The following is a 6,919-nucleotide window of genomic DNA, read 5'->3' on the forward strand; positions in this document are numbered from 1 at the left end:
GCTGAGAAATATTTTTACCTAACTTTTTTTCCCTATAGATTCCATATTCAGATGAATAGAAGGTAAACCTGTGAGAGCAGGGAGTTCGTTATTGTGGTTGCTGCTGGTGGTGTGTGTCCCACTACTGTACTCAGAGTCTAGAGCAGGACCTGGCATGTGGGATGCACTCAATAAATACTTACAGAATAAATTATTGTAGAGTTATGAGACAGTATTATGTTCCCACCTGTCACTCTTATCCTATTTATATAATGAATCACATTGATTTTTTTATATGTAAACCAAATTTGCGTATCTGGCATTGAGCCTGCTTGGCAAATGAACTAACACATTGACCTAACCAACCCACATGATCAAGCTTTACTAATACTTTCAAGGCTACAAGCAATCAAAAAATACGGGCAAAGCAAGGAGAAGATTCCCCAGGTACATCCTTCCTGCAATGAATTTGCACTTTCTGGACCAGAAGGATTGCTGAGGTCCCTAAGTGAAGTGAATGGGTCATCTCATCATACACACTGTAGTCTTCAGTTTATGGAATACTTTTATTTTATACCTCAGGTATTTGTATCTGCTTGACAACATTCTCAAGGGTGTTATCATGAGATTCTATATATGTTTGTTTACTAAAGCAGTTCCAAATCAGGACATCTGTAACGGTTATTCCACCGATAAAGACTTAACTCCTAATAAATATCAGTAGACTGTTTAGCAGAAATTCCAGGTATTGGCATTTTTACATGGTGATGTGATGGTGGTTTCCTGGAGATTAAGGCTCCCCTTTATCTCTACCACAGTAATTCAGAGACAAATGAATTATAGTTCATTTGCTTTGACTCATTTGTTCTCAATTATACTACATGTGTATACACACGAGGCAGCATTCACATTAAATAATATTAACTTGAACTTGGCTGAAATTTTGTTAAAAATTTTGCATCTATATTCATGATATGAAATTTTCCTTTTGCTTAATGTCTTGGCATCAAATTTCTTAATGTCTTTGCACCATGTGAAAATGCCAATTGGACACATAAATCACTTGGGATGTATTTCCTCCTTTTCTTTATCCTAAATGAATTTGTGTTATTGGTATTATAATTAGTGGTATACTTGTATCTTCTTTAAATGCTTGTGAGCGTTTACCAATAAAGTTTATTGGTAAACTGAGCAGGTCAACTTGTTTGTGGGGAGGTTTTTAACCACAAATTCAATTTCTGTAATTGATATAGGGCTATTCAGGTTTTTTAGGTTCAGGGTTTTTTTTAAGATAGTTTTGGTAATTTGTGTCTTTCAAGAAATTTCTCCATTTTGTTTAAGTTTTAGGTTCGTTTAAGATTTTAGGTTCAGGTTTTTTTTTTAAGATAGTTTTGGTAATTTGTGTCTTTCAAGAAATTTCTCCATTTTGTTTAAGTTGTCAAATTTATTGCATTGAGCTTGTTCATAAACTTCTCTTATTATCTTTTAAATGTCTTTAGAATCTATAGTGTCCTTTCCCTTATTCCCAGTATCAGTAAATTGCTTCTATTATTTTTTTTGACAGTTTAGCTCAGTGTTTTTCTTTTTTCTTTCTTTTTCTTTTTTATTGAATGGTAACTATGTACATTAATGCACTTCTGGGGTACAGTGTGGGGTTTTCACATGCATACCAAACTACTTCCATCAAACTGGTCAACACAGCCTTCATGTCATTTTCTCAGTTATTGTTAGCTCAGTGTTTTTCAAACTTCTTTATCGCATGGCAAACTCGAACCTATAGTTAAACTTCTGTGGCACACTTAAGTCATGTTGATAAAAAAAAAAAAGAGTAAAAAAGGAATATGCTTACTATGCTTTCAACTTCTTTAGAAAATAATTTAATTAATGATCTTTAAAAATTTTCATGGCACACCAGAGTACAATAGCACACTGAAAATCACTAGTTCGCTAGAGGACTATTGCTTTCATTGATATTTGAAAGAACGAACTTCTGGTTCCATTGTTTATCTCTCTTGTTTGTCCATTTTCTATTTCATAGATTTCCATTCTCATCTTTATTTTCTCTCCCTCTTCTTACCCTGAGTTTAATTTGTTCTACTCTTTCAGGTTATTTACTGTAGAATTTTGCAGTGGCATGCTGTTTACACTTGTCACTCATTCTATTTATATGGTGGCTACTCTATAATTTACACTAGGCTCTTCCAGACTACCTTCAAATTTTATTGTACCGCTTAATGGTTAATGTAAGAACCTTACAATAGTTTACTTCAGTTTCTCCCTTCTACCATTTATGCTACTATTATAATTATGCTTCTCTATATGTTATGAAGTTCACAATATATTTCATAATGTTTGTTTTAAAGAATTATCTTTAAAGAAATTGACAAATGACAAAATTTTTATTTAAGGGGCAGCCTTGTGGCTCAAAGGCATAGGCGGAGGCCCCATATGCCAGAGGTGGTGGGTTCAAATCCAGCCCTGGCCAAAAACTGCAAAAAAAATTTTATTTTATACTTATTTGTACATATGCCATTTCTGAGTATCTCCATTCCCTTGACTGAAAAACTGAAAAACATTTTCCTCCTGAAAAACTTGTCTTAACATATCTGTAGTACAGGTCTGTTAGCAGTACATTTTTCTCAGATTTTGTTTATCTTATAGTGTTTTCATAGTGTGTGTGTTTTGTGTGTGTGTGTGTGTGTGTGTGTGTGTTTGGACTGGAGTTGAAATGTGGGTCTATATTGTATACTGGTGAAGTCTGGGCTTTTGGTGTGCCCAGCACTGAATAGTGTACATTGCACCACTCTCCCCCACCAGCCTCCCTGTTGAGTCTCTAGTACACATTATACCATTCCATGTGCCCTTATATAGCCACAGTTTAGCCCCCATTTATAAGTGAGTACATGTGGCATTAATTTTTCTGTTCCTAAATTACTTCACTTAGAATAATGACCTTCAGTTCCATCCAAGTAGCTGAAAAATACATTATTCATTCTTTCTCATTGCTAAGAAATACTCCATGGTATAAGGAAAATATGGTATATATCACATTTTCTTTATCCACTCACTAGTTGATGGACACTAAAGATGATCTATATCTTTGCAAATGTGAATTATTCTACAATAAACGTACTAGTGCTGGTATCTTTTATATGATTATTTCTTTTCCTCTGGATAGATACCCAGTAGTGGGACTGAATGTTTACATGGTTGATCTATTTTTAGTTCTTCTTTTTTTTTTTAATAAAAATGATTTTTATTTAACTTTTTAGAAATATAAATAGCAAAATAATTGATAAAAACCAAATCAAAACAGAAAATCAAAAAAATGATATGATTGATCATCTCCAAGCACAATAACATTTATTATTAATAAATATTGAAAATATATTTTATTATTTTTACTTGTTTCTTCCCCAACTTTGAAAACATGAATGCTTTTGGAAGCCTAAGAAAACTCCACAGACTGGCTCCTTCAGCGTGACTGAGGTTAAGAACCCACTCCCATAGGGAAAACAATTTCTATCCTCAGGGATTCTGAACAGCTAGATGTGTAGAAACTTAAAAAACAGCTGCTTTCATTGGGATCCATCTAACGTGGAAAAATACAACCATTGTCCATTGAAACACAATCCTATTCGGTACAGGTAGTCTTCAGATTTTCTAAGTTCACTTTTAGTTCTTTGAGAAATCACTGACTGATCTCTATAGAGATTGTACTAATTTATATCGCCACAAACAACCTATAAGTGTTCCCTTTTCATCACATTCATGCCAGCATCTGTTGTTCTTTTTACTTTTCAATAATGGCCATTCTAATTACAGTGAAAAGGTTTCTCATTCTGGTTTTAATTTACATTTCCCTGATGATTAGTGATGTTGAGCATTTTTTCATGTGTTTCTTGGACATTTGTATGTCTTCCTTTTTTATTTCTAAATATTATAGGGGTACAAATGTTTTTCAAGGAATGCTTTTTGGGGGGGTGAGGGGAGGACAGAGTCTCAAGCTGTTGCCCTGAGGAGAGAGCCATGGCGTCACAGCTCACAGCAACCTCAAACTGTTGGACTCAAGCGATCCCCTTGCCTCAGCTTCCCAAGTAGCTGGGACTACAGGTGCCTGCCACAGTGCCCAGCTATTTTTTGGTTATAGTTGTCATTGTTGTTTGGCAGGCCTGGGCTGGATTTGAACCCACCAGGTCTGGTGTATGTGGCTAGTGCCCCAGCTGCTTGAGGTGTAGGCGGTGAGCCTATGGATTGCTTTTGTAATGCTTGATTCAGGGCTGTACATGTATTGATCACCTAGATAGTGTTCCCTGTACCTATTAGGTAAGTTTTTGCACATTTCCTATTCTCCCTGCCCCCTGCTAGATTTCCACTGAGTTTTACTTTCCTATGTGTACTCATAAGATAGTTCTAATTTAATAAAGAATAGGTGTGGATCTGTTTTTCCACTCTTTAGATATTTCACTCAGGAAAAGGGGCTCCTATTCCATCCACATTGTTGCAAAAATCATAAATTCATCCTTCTTTATGGTTGATTAGTATTCCATGGTATACACATACCACATTGCATTAATCCATTCATGATTGATCAGTTTTTGGGTTGATCCCACATCTTTGCAATTGTGAGTTGTGTCACAATAAACATTTAAGTGCAGAAGTATTTTTGATTTAATGACTTGTTTTCCTTCAGGTAATTATCCCATAGTCAGATTGCTGGATCAAATGGTAGTTCTACTTTTAGTTCTTTGAGGATCTTTATGCTTTCATATTATTTTTCAGTGCCACCAACAGTCATAAATATTCCTTTCTCTCTGCATCCACACCAGCTTCTTTATTTTGGAAATTTTCAATAAAATCCATTTTTACTGGGGTAAGGTGATATCTCACAGTGCTTTAAATTTTTATTACTCTGAAGATCAGTGGCATTAACCATTTTTTCCTGTTTATTGGCCTTTTGTCTATCATCTTTTGAAAAGCTTCTATTCATGTCTTTAGACCACATTTTAATGAGTTTGTTTTTTTCTTGTTGATTAGTTTGAATTTTTATAGATTCTGGTTATTAGCTATTTATCAGATGTATGGCTTATAAATATTTTCTCCTCTTCTTGAGCTTGTCTATCTGTTCTGTTGAATATTTCCTTAGCTATGCAGAATTTTTATTATTTAGTCATGTCCCATGTATTTTTTTTTTTTTTTTTTAGTGTTGCTGTAATTATCTTTGTGGTATTAGTCATAAATCCTTGGCTTAGGCCGTTATCTAGAAGAATTTTTCCTATATATTTTTCTAGAATTCTTATGGTTTCATAACTTACAGTTAACTCTTTTATTCATCTTTATCTTTTGTGAGTAGTAAGAGATATAAATCCTGTTTTATTCTTCTGCATGTGGCTTTCAATTTTCTCAGCAACCTTTTATTTAATAGGGCTTCTTTTCCCCAGTGCATATTGTTGTCTGCTTTGTTAAAGATCAGTTGGGTGTATGTAGATTGTTTTATATCTGGGTCCTCTGTTCATTTCCATTGCTCTGTGTCTCTACTTTTGTGCCAGCATGATACTGTTTTGATTACTACAGCTATGTAGCATAGTTTGAAGTCTGGCAATGTGATGTCTCCAAATTTGTTCTTTTTGCTTAAGATTGTTTTGGCTATTTGGGGTCTTTTCTGGCTTCTCATAAAGCATAGAATTAATTTTTTCTGTATCTGTGAAATATGACATTGATATTTTGATGGAGATTGCATTGAATCTATAAATCGCTGTGGTAGTATTGGCATTTTAACAATGTTGATTCTACCAATCCTTTAGTATGATATATATTTGTATTTGTTTGTGTCATTTGTGATTTCTTTCCCAGTGTTTTAAAATTCTTTGTAGAGATTTTTTTACCTCATTGTTTAAGTATATCCTAGATATTTTATTTTCTTTGTAGCTATTGTGAATGGTATTCAGTCTTTGATTTGACTCTTAGCTTGAATTTATTTGTGTATAGAAATGCTACTGATTTCTGTACATTTCTTTTATAACCAAGACTTTGCTGAATTTATTGATCAATTTCAGGAGTCTCTTGCTGGAGTCTTTAGGTTTTCTACATATAAGATCATATCATTGATAAAATGTGATAGTATGAATTCCTCTTTCCCACTTTGGATACCTTTTATTTCTTTCTCTTGCCTGATTGCTCTGGCTAGAACTTCCACCACTATATTGAGTAGAAGTGGTGACAGTGGACGCTATTATCTTGTTTCAGCTGGCAATAATTTCAACTTAATCCCATTCAGTATAATTCTGATGGTGAGTTTATCATATATGGCTTTTATAATTTTGAGTTATTTTTAGTCTATGCCTAGGTTGTTGAAGGTTTTTTATCATTAAAAAGTGCTAAATTTTGGTGAATACTTTTTCTGCATCTGTTGAGATAATCATGTGGTCTTTGTTTTTGCTACTGTTTATGAGCGTAATCACCTTTACTGACTTGCATATGATGAACCATTCTCACATCATCTGAATGAATTCCACTTGTTCGTGGTGGATTATTTTTTGTTGTTGTTGTGCTATTGATTTGTTTTTTTAGTATGTTATTGAGGATTTTTGCATCTATATTCATAAGGTATATTGCTCTATATATTTTCTTTTTTGTTGTATTCTTTCCTGGCTTTGACATCAAGGTGATACTGGCTTTGTAGAGTGAGTTGGGGAAGATTCTCTCCTTCTCCATGTTATGGAATAATTTCTGCAGTATAGATACCAACTATTCTTGTAGGTCTAGTAGTGAATCCATCTGGTCTAGGGCTTTTTTATTGTTATTGGAAGATTTTTTATTACTTCTTTAATCTCACTGTTCAATTTTTCTCTTTTGGGAGTTTTGTTTCTTCCTGATTGAGGTTTGGGGGGTTGGGTTTCCAGGAATTTGTTCATTTCCTCTATATTTTTGAGTTTATGTG

Source organism: Otolemur garnettii, unplaced genomic scaffold, assembly GCF_000181295.1.
Source record: "Otolemur garnettii isolate 467f Iridium unplaced genomic scaffold, OtoGar3 scaffold00168, whole genome shotgun sequence".
Lineage (NCBI taxonomy): Eukaryota > Metazoa > Chordata > Mammalia > Primates > Galagidae > Otolemur > Otolemur garnettii.